Source organism: Phascolarctos cinereus, unplaced genomic scaffold (genome assembly GCF_003287225.1).
Source record: "Phascolarctos cinereus isolate Bilbo 61053 unplaced genomic scaffold, phaCin_HiC Scaffold_3;HRSCAF=262, whole genome shotgun sequence".
Lineage (NCBI taxonomy): Eukaryota > Metazoa > Chordata > Mammalia > Diprotodontia > Phascolarctidae > Phascolarctos > Phascolarctos cinereus.
In genome coordinates, this window is record NW_027555736.1 from 166,953,254 (window position 1) to 166,974,858 (window position 21,605).

Consider the following 21,605-nt stretch of genomic DNA (forward strand, 5'->3'; position numbering starts at 1 on the left):
ATAAATTGGGCATAGACCAGTATCTTAAACCATATACCAAGGTAAGGTCAAAATGGATACATGACTTAGATATAAAGGGAAATATCACAAGAAGATTAGAAGAGCATGAAACATATTACCTGTCAGACTCATGGATAGGAGAACAATTTATGAAGAAACAAGAGATAGAGGGCATTCTGAGGTGTAAAATGGATAATTTTGATTATTTTTAATTAAAAAGTTATTGAACAAATGAAACCAATGTAGCCGAGATTAGGGGGAAGGAAAGTAAAAAAAAATTGGGGGTGGATTTTATAGACAGTCTCTCACATAAAGGTCTCATTTCTGTAAGGAACTTGGTTGAATTTATAAGCATATGAGTCATTACCCAATTGATAAATGGTCAAAGGGTATGAACAGGAAGTTTTTCAATAAAGAAATCAAAACTATACATAGCCATATGAAGAATGTTCCAAATCATTATTGATTAGAAAATGCAAATTAAAGCAACTTTGAGATATAGTATTATGCCTATCAGATTAGCTAAAATGATAGATGCCCTTCAGTTGGGAAATAGCTCAACAATTTGTGGTATATGATTGTGATGGAACACTAGTGTGATATAAGAAATGATGAACTAGCTGATTTTAGAAAAACGTGGAAAGAGTTGGACCTATGAAGGGAAATGCTATCCACTTCCAGAGAAAAAAGTGACAAATTGAAATATGTATAGTATGGTCTTACATATATGTATATGTGTGTGAATATATATGTGTATGTATGTATATATAGTTACAGATGTATAATCTATATGTTTAATTGTAGCCTTCTCTAGGGAAGAATGGGGAGGAGGGAGAAAATAATTATACAGAGAACAACAGAAAACTTAGAAGGAAACACAGAAAAGTTGGATAATCTTGAAAACAAGGTGTAGTATGTGTTACATAGTTTTTCAAAGGAAAGTAAAGTCTGAAACAGAAATTTATGGTTTTATATTGAATCCTCTATGTTGTGCTGTGTACATGGAAATTTTTTTTAAATTTAAGTTTAAAATCAATAAAAATTTTTTTAAATGTTATTGATTAAAAAAAGGCATTCCTCTTCCCCTTCCCCTCAACTTTCTTCCTCTTTGCTTTTTGTTATACCTTTACCTCTTTTAGAGGCTTTGCTTAACCTGTTAGTTCTTTCTTCCATTTATCTCAGAGTTCTCCAAATCTTCCCCACTTTTTTCATCTTTCACTTAAAGTATAATCTTTCTCCTTCCTTTCTTCTACTTCAATTTATTAGTTTTAAATTTTCGTTTTCAGTGCCTTTTCATAAAAAAGGATTTCTTTTCTCTTATTCCCTCCATTATTTCTTTTCTCTGTGTGTACTAGATTTTTATTTTTTCTTTCATAGACTTTATATTTATTTGTTTCTTCTTTAATCTCTGCATTTTTCATGGAATTAAAGCTTGTAAGATATCTATTTTGAGTTTTGTCTTCTAAAAAGTTTTAAGTTTTTACCTTGTTACAGTTTGTCCTCTGGCCCTCATTTTCCCTTTTGCCTCATTCTTAGAAATATTGATGTCTTCAGGTAAGATGAAGGATAAAAGCATTGCTGCAATGTAGGAATTTCCCTATGTCCTTGCTTGTGCAGTTTGTTATTAACCTTTGTCCTCCCCATGATCATTCTTCCCACATTTGATGAAGTCTCTTCTGTTGATGCATATGCTTCTAGTTTTGAAGGTGTCATTTGTTCTTCAGAGTTCTGATTCCCATTTCCATTTTTTAATTAGTGTGTTCTGTATTCTTTAAGTTATCTCATAGCATCCTTTCTTTAAAATCATTATATTTTGCCTGTATGGAGATATGTTCCTTTTAATGTTAATCGCTTTTTACTTCACTTCTTCCTGCTTGCCCTTCACTCCTGTGTACTTGCATTTCTAATCAGTTGTTCTGCTTTCTGTTTCTCTGGTGAGACTTGCCGCTACAGACTCACATTTTTTTTTAAATTCTGCTGATAATTTCTACCATACAGAGCATTCATAAATTCTGCTTTCACTATATTCTTACTTCTCTTTTAAGCCATTCAGGAACTTCTTGCTGTGGTCCCATGCTCTCTTGGGAATCTACAGGGTCCTCTGCCTCATCTGCCTTTTGATTAATTTTCATTTGTCTTCCAATATTTATTAATAGATGTTTGGACCAAATTAGGTGATATGGAAAAAAAATTTTCTTTTGTTATAAATAACATAAATATAACATAATATAAATATAATATAAATATAATATAAATATATTCCCTTTTGGGTTATCTGCTTATTGGTCTGTAATGAAGTTTTCTTCCTCCTTAGATTTTCAGGAATTTGAGTCTTTTCGTTATGTTCTCCCATCTTTCACTTTCTGTCTCTTTTCCCTTTGATAGCTGATACTTTAGGGCAGGGGTGGGGAACCTGTGGCCTCACATGTGGCCCTTTAGGTCCTCAAATGCTGCCCTTCGACTGAACCTAAGCTTCACGGAACAAATCTCCTTAATAAGAGGATTTGTTCTGTAAAACTTGGGGTCAAAAGACCCCACCAAAGGACCCAGAAGGCCACATGTGGCCTCAAGGGAGCAGGTTTCCCCACCCCTGCCTAGGAGCTGGAACTCAAAGATATCTCAGCTTCTTCCTGATGAGGTCTAGAGGTTTAGGGATGCTGGAATCCCAAAATTATGACGCACAGGTCCTGTCCGAAAGAATTCAGCCCTAGCCTTCTTTCAGTCAAAGACAAGGTTTATTAAAGATCCACCATATTAGCCACTCTTAAGGAATCTGATCACCTGGGAGCTATTGGCTACATTGTAAAAAAATCTGAGCAGTGGCTAGATTCTAAGAATCTGAGCACCTTACTGGAGACAAGATGGACTTTATATACAGAAAGACTGTAGGAGGGATCTAGGAAGGATCTTGATGGGAGTGACTGGAATGGGGTCTAGGTAGGGTCAAGGGTGGGAAGTAGCCAGGGGCTATAGGGAGGTAAGGCAATGGAGGGCTAGGCTAGGTTAAGGTAACAGAAATGGGAGATTGGACAGAACAGTTGATACAGGCTCAGGCGAACGCCAGAGATTTGGCCATGTGGGAAAGTCCAGGGTTTTTCCTTTTTGGGGTCCAGATTCCATCCCCATCATTCTCACACTTGGAAATTCACATTTCATTGGGCTAGGTCTCTTTCCAAAGTCACTTCTGGGAGGAACAGAGAGTGGCCAAACTTAAGTATCATCTGGAACGAACTCCTGCCTTTTCGTTTTCCTGGTGTTAGGAAGGAATTACAGAGTGCAGAGTTGAGTTCTGCTGTAAGCCCTTTGGTTTGTTTGTGTAGACCTGCCGGAGTATGGGGACTCTCCTTTGCAGTTAATTGAATATATATGTATTCGAAATAGTTCCTGATGCTCAGGTAGAGTATGCTGTCAAGGGAATGATAGGTAGAAATTTAAATGAAGGCATACTTATACAGAGGATTACTCTGGAGAGTTCTAGAATCACCATTTGTTTTTGAGACAGTGTGAGTGAGTGGGGAAACCAGAAATATCTCAGTGTATAAAAAAGCTAAAACTGTGAATGGAGCTGTGCAGGTCACCCCTCCCCCTTTTACCTTAATTTTAATAAATGTATGCATTTTAAAATAATTTTTATTTAATAGTGTTTGATTTTATGGCTCGTGGACACAGGCTCCCCCCAACACCCATAATTTTTTCCTCTGCTTTCCCACTGAAGAACTTTACCTTCAGATGATTGGCTTTTGGGGGTCTGTCCCTCTACCTAATTCTTTTCAGTACCATGAGCACCAGACATTCATGATATTAATTTTGCTTGTCTTGTTTGTGATACCATTAACTCTTGTCTCCTTCCTAACTATACTCCATAGCTTATCAAGGTTAACCTTTGGGCAGAATATTTGGCTTTTCCTCAAGGGGTAATATCTCATAGCCACTTTCCCAAAGGAACTTGTGGAAGTTAATTCAGAGATGGTGCAAACCACCTACCCTCACTCCCTTGGCCTTCCCTCAGGGCACTTCTGCTGCTTGCCTGTGTGTCAGTGGCCTTGGCTGAATTGCTCTTTGGGAACTTCTGGGTTTTCCTCAATCTGGAAGGCTGGATTTGGGGGTGGGGAGTGAAGAGAAGTGAAAAGAGGCCAGACTTGGGGGAGAAGGACAAGGCTCATACTAGATGTCTCCCTCATCTCAAGCCTAACCTCCCCTAAATTAAGGCTCTTCAGCTCTGTCTTATTTAAGACTCCTGCTCCATTCTGACTCAGGCCACTGAGGCAAAGACAGGGGAGGGGAAAGATTGACTAGGGAGCTAGAATTTTATTTCTCAAGCACAGGTAACATGTATTTTTAAAAATTAAATAAATTTTTCAATGAATAAAATTCTATTTTCTCTCTATCCTATTGGAAAAAAAAGGAAAATAAATATGCGTAGTCATGTAAAACAAATCCTTGTGTTGGCCATGTCCAGAAATATATGTCTCAGTCCCTTCCTTGAGTCCATCATCTCTCTGGCAGGAGAATGCACACATTTACAGAGCCACACCCACACTTCTGTGCAGGAGCCAAATGCAGGCCCTCCAGTGTTTCATGCCAGGCTTTTCCCAGTGCTTGCTGTCCTTCGTCTTTTGCCTTTGTGTGAGGGCTAGACTGTCCTGAGTGGAGGCTCTGGGGCCTCCTAGACTTAACAGGGGATGGGGGAAAGAAGAAGGAGCTGATATGAGCCCTCTGGCCTGGAGGCCCCTTTCCAGGGTTTACTCTTCTGTCAAAAGGACAGAAGGTCCAAAAGGCAGCAGGGCATGACAGGGCAGGACAGAGCCAGGCTGACTTGAAGCAGTAGAAGATGAGAGGAGGCACGATTAGTGGATGTTGAAACAAAGAACTTCCCTACCCCCAAACCCTTTGCTTATCCTTATCTTACTGCTGCTATTGCATGGCCCTGCCCTAGGGAGAAAATGGCAAGGGACCATGGTTGTCTGCCAGGGCATAAAGGCAGTGAGTGGGATTGGGAGGTGGAGAGGGTTAACACCTACAGTTTCCAACAAGAGCATATATGTTCCTGAATGACTTCCTGAACATCTTGGCTTTTCAGATTATGATCTTTCAGTTCTTTCTGTGGTTTCTAGTGGGCATAGAATAGTATTGTGCTATTTGGATGTTCATTATTTTATATTTAAAGGTCTTTCACCTTTCCGCTTGCCTTATTTGTTGGTTGTTACTGGAATTGTTCAATTTAACCACTTTTAGCTTCAGATTAGAAGCTTGCTGTATATTTAGAAGTCCTGTGCTATCTTCTTTATGATTTTTAATAAATTTTAAAACTTTTAAAGTGTTATTTTAAAAATTCTCGTGTACTTTGGAGGTCAGCGATCCTTATATTTTCTCTGTGCATTTTGTATTTGAGGTTAATGGTGAACAGGTATCTCCACATTCCACCTTCTCTGCTGCCACTTCCTCACCAACTCCTCCTTCCCATCCTAGAAAAACTTCTCTGAGACCTTCTTTTCCTAACTGGTGAATGCCTGGACTTCTAGAGAGGCTCCCAGAAATGCTTTACTTAACTCCCAGACTCTCTATTAGCAATTACTTTTAGTTTTTATTTATAAGTATCTAGCATCGACTACCTCAGTCACTCTAGTGAATACTTCTCAAATAAGAACTATAGCAGAACGTGTACCAGGAAAGGATTGAGGGATGGCTAAACTCTTCCCTGTTCCCTTCAATTTTGAAAGACTACTTGTCCTTTGCAAAGAGAGATGGGAAGTTTGGGCTCACTCAGATGTTTCAAATCGGGCACAGAATATTGTTTCCCATAGTAGGGCTTCTTTAGCTAACAAGCTTTGACCCTCATACTATTAGAGAGTAGGAAGAAGAAAAAAATAAGCTAATACAATTTTTATTCATTTTGTAGAAGTCATAACTTAAAAAGGAGACTTCAACCCAGTTGTCCTGAGGAATCATCAGCTCCCAGAGATTCCAATAACAGATTTGTCCTGGCTCTTCTTTTCAGTCTTCTTACCTCGAACTTGAACAAAAAATCCCTGTGACTGCCAATTCCAGAACTGACTGAAAGAAGGACAAATGGGTCAGGTGTGCATATTACACGCATACCAGAACTGTGAATTTATAAAAGTTAATTTGGAGTCTCAGTCTAGATTCTGATACTTGGAAGTATTTGAAAGTAATCCTGGAACCTTCAGGCAGTGCTTTGAGGAGAAAGCACTGACTGTCTAAAGAAGTCACACAACTGTAAAAATGTGTGTGACACATATTTCTGTTGCATGATGTAGACTGGTCCATCTCTGCAGCATCCAGCATCACTGTCATGACTGTCAAGATACTGACAAGGAGTCAAGCCAAGTCACAGGTAAGATAGTAGCTTCTTGGTATTTGCAGTCCACTTAATGGAGAATTTTCTAATCTTTTAAAGATAGGGGATAAGATTTGGGACTAATAAGCTTGTGACTTCATTATTATGGGTAATTCCCAGATGAGGAAATTTTCTCTACCAATGATAATCTGTACCTTCTCTGTAACATAGTCTAAAAGAGTTGCCTAGAACACTGTAAAGTTAAGTGACTTGCCCAGAGTTATTTAACCAATATGTGTCAAAGGCAGGACATGAACCTAGGTATTCTTAGTACTGAGTCTGACTATTCACTATTCCCCATTGCTTCATATATTTTGAAAAAAAAACTTTGCTGATCTGATGAGTGAATATAAGGTGATGATGTGGGGATGCTTTCATTTGTATTTTGCTTAGTAATTTTATCATTTTTTCAGAATATTGTTATAGTTTGAATTTCTTCTTTTGAAAACTTCATATCCCTTAAAAATTTTCATATTAACTTTTAATCTAATTGATTTGGTTCAGTTTCCCATAGATTTTGGGTATAAGTTTTTATCATTGATATTTGACCCTTTTTCTGCCTTCTAAGGCCATAACAAGACTAATCCCTTTTTCACCTAACAACTTTTCAGATAGTCTGTTACAACTATCAGATCCCTCATTAACCTTCTTTCTTCTAGGCTATCACCAGTGGCCTCCATTGATACCCATATTTCATCATCTTTCTGGCCCTTCACCATCTAGTACATCTTTATCAGGATGTTTTCCAGCTATTTTCTAAATGCTTCCTAAAATGCAGTAATTGAACTGAAAACAATTCTTTATTTATGGAGGTCAAGTACCTTTGTTGAGGCCCCATGATGGAACCAGCTTACACCTTCTACTCCATTCTTTCTAGTGCTTTATGAAGACTTCTCAGAGAATGGGCAAAAGAGAAATGGAAAGCTTTGTAAGTGTTTCTCCCCACCTTCAGAGAGGCTTTTTAGGAGTGACTAATCCTGTTGAAAAAGAGGATGACAGCCTTCTTAAACCTAGATTGGAAAAAGGATGAAAGGCAAATAAAATACTAGCTCATGGTGAACAAAGGTTTTGGGATCATTTATTAGGAGAGTTAAATCAGCTGCTTGAGTCAGTCATTTTGTGCATCAATGTGGTTGATACAGTGAAGCTTTTTAAATGAAAGAGCTGAAGATGTTTTGACTACCCAAGAGGATATTGCCTGGAAGGCCTTACTTTAGAATGTGATTTACAAGAATCAATTATATGACAGTATTTTCAAAATAGGAGGTTGGTGACCTCCCATGTAATTTTGAAAAAGGAGATCCAAATAGCAGACATCAACCATTATTCAGTCAATGGTACTGGATGACAAATTCCCAATTGTTGGATAGAAATAGCTTTAGCTCAAATGTTTATCATGTATATTCCCAGCAAATATCCTAGTTTGATGGCAATACTACAGAAGAGCTGCCTTATATACTTTCTCCTGATTCTGTTATGAGTGAACAAGCTTGTATTTATTTGAACTTTGTTATCTTAAGAAAAGAGAAGTCTAGGTGGGCATGTTCATTCAGAGACTCTTTCTTATCCAGACAGCTGCTGCCCGTTCTCTTGTTTGTTATGTCTTCTCCCTTTGTATGTCATTGGCCTATAGTTTTCTTTCTGTGTTTTATCTTTCCCTGGCTTAGGTATTAGGACAGCAATATTTGTCTCATAAAAGGATTCTGATAGGGTACTTTCTCAATTTTTTGCAATAATTTGTGAATTGTAGGTTTTCAGAGTTTGATAGAATTCTCCTATAAGCCCATCAGGACCAGGATTCTCCTCCCCCCCCCCAGTAGTTTCACATTGAGAAACAAAAAAACAAAACCTATTACAGATATAAAAGTCAAGCAAAACAAATTACTTTATTAACTATATCCAAAACAAATATGTTCCAGTCTTCACACTTAGTCCTTTCCCTTTCTATCTGTATATACGGATAGTATGTTTTATCATGAGTCCTCTGGAATTGTGGTTGGTTATGGTATTGATCAAAGTTCCTAAGTCTTTCCAACCTCTTTGTCTTTATAATATTGTATAAGTTGTTCTTTTATATAAATTGTGCTTTGGGTTCTGATTATACAGCATTACATAAATTGTTCTTTATTATATAAATTATTCTCTTGATTCTGTTCATTTCATTATGCATCAATTCATACAAGTCTTCCCAGGTTTCTCTCAAACTATCCACTTCATTTCCTACAGCACAATCATATTCTATCACATTCATATAGCATAACTTTTTCAGCCATTCCTCAATTGATGGGCACCCACTCAGTTTCCAGTTCTTTTCCACAATAGAGAGGTGCTAAAATATTTTTTATACATATGAGTCCTTTTCCTTTTGCTTTGAACTCTTTAGAGTATATATCTGGTAGTGGTATTGCTAGATCAAAGAGTATATGGGCTAAAGACTTAAGGGGAAACCCAAAGAATTAGGGGCAAAAGTGAAAAAAAGAACGTTAATGTTCCATGAACTAACCTCTTTGATTTCCTTTAGAGCATCAGTGTCTGAGTAGGGAGGGGAGAGGGGGAGAATAAAAATGGGAAGTTATGTAATTGGGGACAGGAGAGGTAAGTGACTAAGAAAAGCAGGTGATATTCCCTTACCAAATACAAAGATCAACAATGAAAGGTTTATAATTCCTGTAGTTTATCAAGAAGGTGGTAGGATGGGTGGGGAGACTGTGGGAAAATCGAGTAAAAGAAATGAGAAAGAATGGTATGTGAGGGAGTAGAAAAGGCTTCTTCCCAAAATGGGACAGGAAAAGATGCCAATAAAGATCATTTCTGTGGGAGAGGAGTTATATGTCAGCAATAAAAGAAAGAGACCTTATAATGGCTTTCATCTGGGGAGATTTTGCAAATTAGGAGACTACCTCTGAGAAAATGTGCTCTCCTGAAAAGTATTCCACTCAAAGATGGGAATGTTTCAGTTATTTTGAGCAGCCGGCACCCAGAGTACTAAGAAGTCATAGAGCTAGAGGTTTGATAACATGGCCTTAGGAATAGTGAACAGTTATGGAAAGGAATGAAATAGAAGCAGCCTCTAGAGTTGTGACACAGAGTGACTCCTATCACACAACACTATTTCTATCCAACATCCCATATAAATTTTATTTCTTAGAGCCAGAAACAGCAGGGAAAAAAGGGAAGATAAGGTAAGATTTACAAAGGCAACAATATAGAAATTGGATGGAAGAGAGAACTCAAACCTAGTACTTTAGAAACTTTATTCCTATGAGGGACAAATAATAAACAAGGAACAAGAAAGTGTATTGACCATAAATTAGGGAGGCAAGAAAGTCATAAAGAAGACTTAAGAAAGGGCACAATTAAAATTACTATTGATAACAGGTTGTTGGAAAGGGAAGATTTTGAACCACCCACCTAACTAGATCGTAGAAAAAGGGATAAAAAAGGGGGAGAAATACTTAAATAAACACAAGAGTGAAATGAACAATTTAAATTTAAAGAATTGGGGGGGGCAGAGCCAAGACGGCAGAGTAAAAGAAGTGACTTGCTTGAGCTCTCCCCCAAACCCCTCCAGATACCTATAAAAATGGCTCTAAACAAATTCTAAAGCAGCAGAACCCACAAAAAGAAAAGTGAAACAAATTTCCAGCCCAAGACAGCCTAAATGGTTGATCAGAAAGGTATATCGTGCTGGCCTGGCAGAGGAACGCAGTTAGGCGTGGGCGCGCAGGCCACAGTGTACCTGGAGCAGGCTTTAGAGGATCGAATTACTGGCAGCTGTGGCGGTTTCCAGACTTCTCAACCCACAAATGCCAAAGACAACTTAGAAGGTCAGTGGGAAAAGTCTGTTTCTACAGGGTCCCAGCCCCATTCCCTGAGCTCAGCCCCAGGGCAGCGGCTGCATCCTGAGCTTCTGGCCCACAGACTGAGGGGAAATAAAATGGCTGATCAGAGGGGGATTGCAGGGATCTCTCTGCTGGTGCAGGATTCTCTTGCTTTCCTGTGCTTGGATCTGGGTCACAGTTCTGGGTGGCAGTCCTGTGGTGAGGAGGAGCGCTGGTGTGGTGAAAGCTTGTGGTGGAACTTGTAGTGGTTGTGCAGTGAAAATCCTTCCCACAGTTCAAGACAGATAAGAGTTCTTGTGGTCACTCATAGAGCAGAGCACAGGGCAGGAAAGGAGTAAATACCTCGCCCTTGATTGTAGCACCTTGGAAGAACTGAAAATTTACAGTTCCCTAGAAATATCTCTGAAAACAGCTGCACAAACCCCCTGAAGCTTGGGACAGTACATTCCCCAAACTGGAAACAGACACCTATCTTAGCAAAGAGTTTATAACTCAAGTAATTGACCAGGATTGTGAGCAAGCAGCGCAAAAAGAGTCAGACTATTTTATCTTACTTTGGTGACAAAGAAAATCAAAACATACAACCAGAAGAAGACAACGAAGCCAAAGCTCCTACATCCAAAGCCTCTAGGAAAAAAATGAATTGGTCCGAGGCCATGGAACAGCTCAAAAAGGATTTTGAGAAGCCAGTGAGAGAAGTAGAGGAAAAACTGAGAGTGAGTGATGCTAAAGGAGACCCAAAAAAATGCTGAAGAAAATAACACCTTAAAAAATAGCCTGACCCAAATGGCAAAAGAGGTCCAAAAAGCTAATGAGAAGAAGAATGCCCTAAAAAGCAAAATTGGCCAAATGGAAAAGGAAGTCCAAAAGCTTACTGAAGAAAATACTTCCTTAAAAATTAGAATGGAGCAATTGGAAGCTAGCGACTATATGAGAAATCAAGGCACTGTAAAACTAATCTAAAAGAATGAAATAATAGAAGAGAATGTGAAATATCTCATTGGAAAAATAACTGACCTGGAAAATAGATACAGGAGAGAGAACTTAAAAATTATTGGACTGTCTGAAGGCCATGATCAAAAAAAGTGCCTAGACATTATCTTGCAAGAAATCTTGCCCTGATATTTTAGAACCAGAGGGCAAAATAAAAATTGAAAGAATCCACCCATCACCTCCTGAAAGAGATCCCCAAAGGAAAACTCCTAGGAATACTGTCACCGAATTCCAGAATTCCCAGGTCAAGGAGAAAATATTGCAGGCAGCCAGAGAGAAACAATTCAAAAACACAATCAGGATAACACAAGATTTAGCAGATTCTACATTAAGGGACTGGAGGGCATGGAGTATGAAGGCAAAGGAGATAGGATTACAACCAAGAATCACCTACCCAACAAAACTGAGTATAATCTTTCAGGGTAAAAAATGGTCACTCAATGAAATAGGGGACTTTCAAGCATTCCTGAGGAAAAGACCAGAGCTGAATATAAAATTTGACTTTCAAATACAAGACTCAAGTGAAACATGGAAGAGGTAAACAGGAAAGAAATCATAAGAGACTTATTAAGTTTGAACTGTTTACATTCCTGCATGGAAAGATATTTGTAACTCATGAGTCTTTTGTCAGTATTAGGGTAGTGGGAGGGAAAAAATTGTATGTATGTATAGACAGAGGGCACAGGGTGAGTTGAAGATGAAGGAATGATATCTGGAAAATAAAATTAAGGGATGAGAGAGGATTATACTAGGAGAAGGAGAAAGGGAGAAGTAGAATGGGGTAAGTTATCTCACATGAAACAGACAAGAAAAGGCTTTTACAGTGGAAGGGAAATGGGGGAAGGTGAGAGGGAATGAGTGAATCTTATTCTCATAGGATTTGGCTTAAGGAGGGAATAACATACACAGTGGGGTATGGAAATCTTATCTTACCCTACAGGAAAATAAGGGGGAAGGGGACAAGAGAGCAGGGGTTGATAAGGGGAGGGCAGATTGGGAGGGATAATCAGAAGTAAACACTTCTGAGGAGGGACAGGATCAAAAGAGAGAATAGAATAAATGGAGGGTAGGATAGGATGAAGGGAAATATACTTAGTTTTTCACAACATGGTTACTATGAAAGTGTTTTGCATGACTACACATCTATAACCTGTGTCGAGATGCTGCCTTTTCAATGAGGGTGGATGGGGAGGGAGGAAGGAAGAAAATTTGTAACCCAAAGTTTTAAAAACACATGTTAAAAAAATAATAAAAATAAAATTTTAAAAATACATAAATAGGAAAAAAAATGGGTTAGGGCAGGTGAAAAGAAGCAGTAGAGGTAGAGTGGGCCTATGGGAATAGATTAGCATCAAAGTACTATAAACACAGCTCTTCAGAGGGACTTATTAGTGACCTAAATGAAGAAGGGCATAAGAATAAATAGAAAGGAAATAAATGGAGGAAACACAAGGCTGTCACTAATAGGCATAGAATTTGACAGTCCCCCAGAGGCCATTTAGTCTAAACTACCCATTTTACAGACAAGAAAACTGAATCCCCAAGAAATGAAGTGATTGGCCAGAGTGTTTGAATCCAAGTTCTCTGACTGTAGAACTAATTCCATTTGCATTGCACTATACTCCCTTTCAAAGAATATTGAAGAATAAATGTATTTTTCATGCCAAAGATATGTTTACAAAAATAGACTCTATGCTAGTACACAAGAAATTAAAACTGGATATAGGAAGACTGAACAAATTCCTTACAGATTGTTACTCAATGAAAATAGTCTTGAGCCTTGGGAAAACCAACTAAGGATATAGACAGACCCAAATGGAGACTTAATAATAATAGCCAAAATAATAAATGGGTCAAAGAAGTAATCTTAGGAAATATTGTGTGAAATAGGAAAATACAGTTATGACATCAGAATTTCTGCGATGAATCTAAAGTCTTCAGAGAAAAGAATTACCTTTGAAAACACATGAACAAAATTTTAAAAAAGGATTAATGAACTGAACCTGCAAATTTAAAATTAGAAAATGAATTTTTAAGCAATAAGCATGAGAAATTTTTTTAAATGAAAGGAGATATAAAAGGAAGACAAAAAGACTACAGAATTTCTAAATAAAACTAAAAGCTGGTTCTTTGAAAAGACTAAGAAAATGTAGTTGTCCTAATAAAAAAGCTGAAGGAGGAGAATCAAGCAACATAAAAAGTAATCAAGGTAAAATTATAAGAAATGAGAAATAAAAAGAATTCTGAGAATCTATTCTACACATTTATATACCAGCAAAACAAAATAACTCACAACTATCATCCTAGTCTTTAATCCAGTGTGAAGGAGAAATGGCACTAAAGAAAATACAAATGGAAACAGTAACTTGCCTAGACCAAGTATATTGAAATTTTAACAATACTAGAGGTGACTCCGTTTTGAAGGAATTATCACTTTTGAAGTCATTCAGAAGAACTGAGAATATGAAAGAATTGCAAAACACTATGACCTGATTATTATCAAAAATGCTGACTGAGAATATTGACAAATACCAGACTATGTGTGGAAACGGCCAGGTCTGAAAACCATGCAGGTGTGTGGGACAGCAACTCTAAATCAATTTAACTCAGAGACTTCTCAAGGTGAAGCAAAGGTTACTTTTTATTACAATCTCGAGAGAAGGGGTGTCTGCTCCCCCATTACACTTCCAGGAGGAAAGAAGCGAGGCACAGAAAGCAAAATGAGATTATATACCCTCATGCAAAAAACCTCCACCACCACTATCCCTTACTCCTATGGGCTGGGGAGGTGGGCTTATATTCTAGGCACGAAAATTCAAAGACAAAGAACAAGGAAACAGGGTGTAGCTAATCCAAACATACATGTCCTTATTTAGTAAACCTAATGCTGATGTAGCAGTGATGTGGTAATCAGGAGGGGGTTTAGGGCAAAATTCCCATGAGTTAGGTAATTCCTAGGAAACCTAATTTCACTGCAGTTTCCCCTCCCTAACCCTCTTCCCCCTTATCCCAGAGACAAGAAAAGGAGGGGAAGCTAAGGGCAAGCAGTTCAGGTTGAAGGCAGGGCTTATTCTTTCTGTTATGTGCTTAAAAACAGGGTCTGAGTGGGTGTGGGTTTTGAAAGCAACCATCAAGAAATATTAACAAGAACTATTAATCCTCTGAGGAGGCTTCACTTTTAAGAGATCATGTCTCACACAGGTATAATTAAGTGTATTGGCCATAAATCAGAAAATACAATTCAGAATAGACTAGAAGAGGGGGAAATTATAAAGAAGACTAAGAAAAGTAAAACTCCTTGACAAAGGGCACAATGAAAGAAAGTTACTGACAGACTGGAGGAGAGGGAAGTTTTTGAACCACTTATTTAACTGGGTAATAGGTAAAAGAGGGGGAGAAATAGGTAAATAAGTAAAAGAATGAAATGAACACTTTAAATAAATTTAAAGAATTTGAATTTTAAGCAGGTTTCTCATTTCTTTGAGTCATCCTAAAACACAGGAAACCTACAATTGAGTGTCTAGACTGCTCATAATTTACATCAATGATATACTGCATAGGGACAGAATTGGGTAAAAATTTGAATGATACATTTTCAGAGGGGGTTGCTTCTGGAGACGTCAGAATTTGTATTTGGACATGAAGAAGACTAAGTAGAAACCCAAAGAACTAGAGGTAGTTAAAAATGCAGCTTCCTATATTCCAACATAGGTGGTACATAAGTACACATTTTAACTTTTATGAATGCATATGTACATATATATACACATGCGTAGACATGTATATGCATGTAAATATGCACATTTATGAGAACACTGAGGTCCTGTGGAGTCAGAAATCCTGGGTTCTGGTTAACCCCACCTTTGACACTTAGTATGTATATGTCACTGAACAACCTCTTGGGACATCTGGTTCCTCCTCTATTTCTTTCATGTAAAATGAGTAGATTGGACTAAATAGCCTAGAAATGATGGAACCCATGATTTCATTCATATAGGAAACTCTGGTATGGAAACACTTTTTTATCAATGCAGGTCAATACTTTTTCTGCAAATTATAGTCTTAGTGGTCTAGAGACCCAAGAGATAAGTCACACGCACAGTACATATCATAAGTGGGACTTGAACCCAGGTCTTCTTGGCTTCCAAACCAGCCCTCTGCACACTTTCCTTTTATGCTTCTCATGATTGATTATTGCTATTTTTTTGTTTGTGCACAATCTTCATTCTCTCACTTCTTCATTACCTTGAGAATCATCCTTTGTAACAAAGAAAATAGCAGTAGAGCAAACCAGTCAACCCCCCAATTAAGTATGTTAATGAATGAAAAGCACTACACTCTCAATAAGCGCTCCCCCACCCCCTTCAGAAAAGGGAAGGAAAATACACATGTTTGCAAAGCCACACCCTCACTTTCTCTCCTCTGCAAGAGCTTTTCATATTTACACATGCAGGTAGGAGAGACTTCACTAAGAACTAAAGCTGGGGGCGGGGCAGGAGTTTCCAATAGGGTGTGCCTGAGTTGAATCTTGAAGGAAGCTAGTGATTCTAAGAGCTGAAGGTGAGGAGTTGGGGAACCCTAGGTTACAGGGAAGAACCTAGGCAAATAAATTGAGGAAAACATGGAATGCCAAGCTTAGGAAATAACTGTTAGGCTGCTTTAATTGATGTAAATCTAAAATGTATATGTATTTTTACACAAATTATAATTTTGTGCATGAAGACTAGAAATATGGAATAATCTTGGAAACATGAATTATATTTTAACCTAGGGGCATGAGGGAAATGTGTATGGTTCTTGAGTATTGTCTTAGTTAGACAAGCCCTGGGGAGAATGACCTGGAGAAACCAAAGAAAAGAAACCAGGAGACCAGTTAGGTAGCTGTTGCAATGAATCAAACACCACCTAATGAACTAAGGTGGCTGACATGAGTATAGAGGAGAACAGAAGCAAGAGTTGTTGAAGTAGAATCTTCACACTTAAAGATTGATTGAATATAGCAGTGAAGAATAAGAAAGAGTCAAGAATGATGCTGAACTTGTGAGGTCAGGTGCCAAGAAGAATGGCCATTGCCTTCACCAGAAATAGAGTTGTGGAGGAAATGATGAAAAGGGAAAGACAATGAGTTCCATTTCAGATATATTAACACTGGACATCCAACTGTAGATAATCCAACTGGCAGCAATGTAAGATATATTAACACTGGACATCCAATTGTAGATAATCCATTTGGCAGTAATGTGAGACAAGCTCAGGAGAAAAATAGGATTGAATTATAAATCTGGTACTCATCTTCAAAGATATAACTGATCTCATGGGAACTAAATAGTTGAACAAGAGAGCACCTAGGTGGTATAGTGGATAGAGCACAGGACTGGGAGTCAGAAAAAATGTGCATTCAAGTGCACTTCAGATACCTATCATCTGTGTGATTCTGACAAGTCATTTAATCCTTCTCAGCCTCTGTTTCTGTTCGGTAAAATTAGGTTAATAATAATGTCTAGCTCATTTAGGGTTGTTGGAGGATCAAATATGATCATGTATTTAAGGTGCTTTGAGAACCTTAAATCATTATGTAAATGTTAGCTATTATTATTAAGAGAGGAAGTCAAAAGGGCCTAAAATAGTTTTTTGAAAAAAAAAATAGGATAAGGGATCAGGACTTAGTATTTATCCCATAAAGGAGACAGAGAAGGAAAGCTCAGACAAGTAGGAGGAGAACCAGGAGAAAGCAGGGTCAAGAAAGATGCAAAAGGAGAAAGAATCCAGAAAGAGAACTTTTGTCAGATGTAAAAAGCTTCAGAGAGGTTATAATGGAGAGGGAGTGATAAAAATTATAAATGATATAATGTGTATTATATACATTATCATATTTAATCTTGGAAAGAGTATTTTGGTGGAATGTCCAGATTGTAAGACATTAATGGGAGGATAAGGAATGGTGAAGACAAGTTTAGATAGTTTTTCTGGGAGTTTGGCTGTTAAAGGGAGGAGAGATAATAGATGAGCCCTTCTTTATTTCATCAAAATATTGTTGCTTACTGAGTGTGAATTAGAAGGAAGATGTCATTGCCAGTCTGACACTTCTCAGTCATCCTCAAGGAGAAATGTCTCCTTCCTTCTTACTATTCCTATCTAATGTAGGCAAAATTCAGGCACATATTGTTCCCTCAGAACCCTGATTAGTGGGTACAACCACCTGAGGCAAGAAATGGCAAGGAGCTGTGATCTTCTGCCAAAACAGGAAAGTGGACAAGAGATTATGCACCAGCCAGACCCATTTGGGCAGGTATATGTTAGACTGGACTAATCCCTGCTTTGTAGGAGGAATGGAACTTAATGGCAGCTCATCAGAATAGCAACAGGATGAATGCCCTCAAAAACCAGAAATAGGATTGTAGTGAATTGGAAGGGACTTCCCATGCCATTTAGTCCATATCCTTGTATTAAAGATAAGGAAACTGAGGTCTAGTGATGTTTAGTAGCTTACCCCCAGGTCACTCAAGTAATAAGCATTAGAGATAGTATTTGAACCCGAGTCCTCTGATTCTACAGCCAGTATTCTTTCTGCTATGCCAAATCAAATTCCCTTTCTCAGGTTATCATCTTACATAAGTGTTCACTTCTTCCTCATCTCTTTTTTGCAGTATCTTCTCTTGAGGTCCAACTTAGATGCTACCTTTCTTTGAAGCCTTCCTTGCTTTCCCTCATTTGTTAATTCCCCCCTTTATTCATAAACTACATTATATTTTGTTATACTTACAAGAATTGAAGATAGGGACTATGTTATTTTTTGTCTTTACATCTTCAAAACTAGCAGAGTGTGCTTTACTCACAGTTAATGCTGAATCAGTGTATTGGATTGAATTGGATGGAAAGCATTATAGATATATGAATTACTGAGCTCAGAGTCATCAAGACTTCAAAATTTAGAGGTCATAGGTGAAATAAGTTTTATAGCCACCAGCAGTGATCTGGCAAAAAATAAATATTTCCTGATAAAGATGAACTTACAAGAAATAAGAGTTTTGTTCATGTCCTGGGAAGAGAGTTTTAATTAGATTTCAAATAAGAGGTACCCTTCAGGATCTTCCTTCCCTGGGGGAGGAAGTTTTGGTTCCTGATAGGTCTGAGGCTTTGATGTAACACCTAGAATCATCTCCATGGAAATATTATTGGGTTAAAAAGGAAGAGCAAGGAAAAATCTGACAGTTCTTTGGGAATAAATTTGTGAGGAGTACCTGAATTCAGAAGAACTTGCTAGTAAAAGGGAAGGATAACAAAGGTTTGGGCATGACCTTGTTCTCAGTTCTCAGTGATTACTTTCTGAATTGAAAATAAAGGACTCCAGGGAAAGAAATTATTGGGTGTTGGGAGGGACTAGAATGGAGAGACTTCAACATAGTAGATGAAATCTACATCTCAATCAGTTTTCTGCCAAGGACTCGGTCAATGGGTTGAATATTCTGACCCCAGGGAGCATTCTAGGCACTTTGGAAATTCCCTGAATGGGAAACTGGGGCTTGGAAGAAAGTTAAGAGCATAAATGACCCTCCTCCTCAACTACTTATGATGCTCAAGGCAGGAGATGGTTTACCAAGGATAAAGTCTGCTACCTAAAGCGAAGCTGAGGTGTTGTTTATTATATTTTCCGGGACACCAGGCATCAGGGCTGGCCCGGCACGTAGATAAGATTCTCTAGTCTATCTAGTATCCAGTCAAGAGACAAATACTTTCTGGTTGAAAAATGAAGCTACTTGTCCTTCAGTTTATTATTCATTCCTCTTATTATTCTTATGTCTCCTCAATATCTAGCCCTGAAAATCAACTTACAGGAGCCCAGAGGGGATGGCTAGAATGACTTTTTTGGGGGAAGGGAGGCAACTGGGGTTAAGTGACTTGCCCAGGGTCACACAACTAGTAAGTGTCAAGTGTCTGAGGCTGGATTTGAACTCAAGTCTTTCTGACTCCTGGGCCAGTGCTTTATCCACTTTGCCACCTAGTTGCCCCTAGAATGGCTTTTTGAACTATCTCCCCTCTTCTGTTCACATACTAGCCTGGAGGAGCCTTCACTGGGAGGACCCAAAGTCCAGCAAGGCACTGTTCATTTCTACCATCCGTCCCCATACCTGCCCCCTACCCACCCAGCCCAGAGCAGTAGCCAAATACAAAGACCTGTCACCTCTGACTTCAACCCCATGACCAAGAATGAAATTAATTTCACATTTCCAGTTGAAATGGCAATATGAAAATTTATAGAGGACTCAACTGTTTCACAGACTTGAACAACTATTGAAAGGACCCCAGATGCAACACCAGAAAAGAAAACTGAAGACAAAGAGAGGTAAACTTCTCTACCCAATACAAAAATGCACAAAAAGCTAAAAGAATGATAGAGGACATATGAGTCAGAGGTAAAACCTAAAATTTAACTTTATAGCAATCCTTGGACATAGATATATGAAAGAGACATTTTTCTCTTTATATGGGCCCAGTTTGAAAGGAAGCTTTTTTTTTTCACTTGAGTGCTTTATCTTTGAGCTCATCATTTTTGCCAACAATAGTAATCAGCAGAGACCTACTGATCTGAGAAGTTCAAAGTCAGTGGTAAATAGTTAACCATTGAGACATTTTCAAAACAAAAACCATAGTATAAAGAAATACAAATGCCCATAGATATATATTGTCCTATCTCAATAAAAAATATGCGTAATTCCCTGAATGGGAAGAGACCTCCAAAGATATGTCTTCTAAACTGTACTAGTAAAAGGATCACTTCTGCAATATTCACTCAGCCTAGCTACTTTCATGGAAGCTTATCATCAAAGTTCAGTCTACAGATACTAGATACTAGATTTTTTAATTTTTATTTCTTGGTCATAGGAACTCATCAAGGTAGTCTCAGAGGTATGCATGATTTGGTAAATCGCATTTGGGAAAAAGGTTATACCCATAATAATGAAAGCTCTAATGTCTGAAGGAACAGGCAGAGAAGCTTTACCACATTCAGACTCTATATTACCATTCCTGATTGACCCATGAGATAGTAAAAGTGGCACTAATGAAAACAAAGATGGGAAGAGCTTCTGATCTAGACCAAGTTTACCAAAAGAATGACTGTATTGGAAGAGAGAGGGGGTAAGCAGTTGAGTGGTGGTGCCTTCAACAAATAGGGAAGTCCAAAAGAGAGGGAAGATTTAGGGGAAAAGATATCCCTATGAGTTCAGTTTTAGACTTTGAGTTTAAGATATCTCTAGGACATCCAATTGAATATCTAGTAGGAAATTGGTGATATGGGACTAAAGCAACAGGGGAATCTAATCACATGTTTGGGAGGGGTGGAGTTCCCCATGGAGGGCCTTGGTCTAGAAGCATCCTAGGCCACCCTATAATTAGAAGAAAAAAATTTTTTTTCTTTCAAGTAGCCTGAAGAGCTTTGATCTCATCCCTTATGTAACACTGCCAGTAGAAGAGTAATCACCTTATTATCAACAGCTGGAAAGGATCTTAGAGGTTATTTACTCCAAAAGTCAAGTGATTGTTAGTGAGGATGCTTCCCCAAGCTCACATAGCTAACTTTAGCCCAGGCAGGACCCAAGGTCTTCTGCTCTAGTGCTCTTGTCAAAATTTCATCTTAATCATTTAAAAACATTTTTTCTGAGAAAGGTTTCGTAGGCTAAACCAGTCTGCCAGAGGAGGTCTATAACACAAAAAGATTCGGAACCCCTAGGATAGAACTGTGGAGTTATATCAGTTTTCAGGATGAAAACCAAGGGTTTACTTGTTACAGGGTTGAAGAGGCACATATATTGTAAATTTGTCCTTCTTTCTCTGATGGCTCAGGAATGGAGTACAAGAATGAACAAAAGTAAAAATGGCCTATAAGTTCTACAGTGCATTTAGGTTTGTCAAGACTTGTCCAGGTATTCCTTATCATATTTGATTCTCATAACAATCCAGTGCAGTATGTATTTTAGATATAATTTATTTTTACAAATGGAGAAACTGATACTATAATGTCAGAATGACTATCAAATTCACCCAGCCAGGGAGTAGCAGAGCCAGCACTCAAACCAGCCGAAGATACAGGGGAATCACCTGTTATAGCTAATTAAGTATGTGGATACAGGACCACCCTTGGGATGTGCAAGGACGGTGTGGGGTCAAGGGAAGGGTGAGTGGAAATTTAACTTAGGGCATTAGATACAAGAGAGACAGATTCTGGAGAAGTCTAGAAAGGAGAGGTCTAGAATGCTCCATTTGAATCTAGGAGAGAGTAGGTAGGAATAAAGCTGAGGCTATTAGTGGATAAATGAGGTAGGGCCATAGGTGGTACAGCAGACAGGTTGCAGGAGGAGCCTTTGTAGCTTTAATTTTCATGAATGTATACATGTGTAAAGCCACACACATAC

The 21,605-nt window shown here is 38.2% G+C and overlaps 1 long non-coding RNA gene across 13 annotated transcripts in view; it reads left to right on the forward strand.

The window, feature by feature from the left end:
- The window catches only part of LOC110199368 (uncharacterized), a 230,504-nt gene that overhangs the window by 69,359 nt on the left and 139,540 nt on the right, over positions 1-21,605 (forward strand). For 9 of the 13 annotated variants that reach the window (XR_002322011.2, XR_002322000.2, XR_013485369.1 and 6 more), the window contains one exon: positions 5,900-6,355. This is a non-coding gene — a long non-coding RNA (uncharacterized LOC110199368). The other 4 variants (XR_002322004.2, XR_013485371.1, XR_002321996.2 and 1 more) reach the window with 4 other exon arrangements.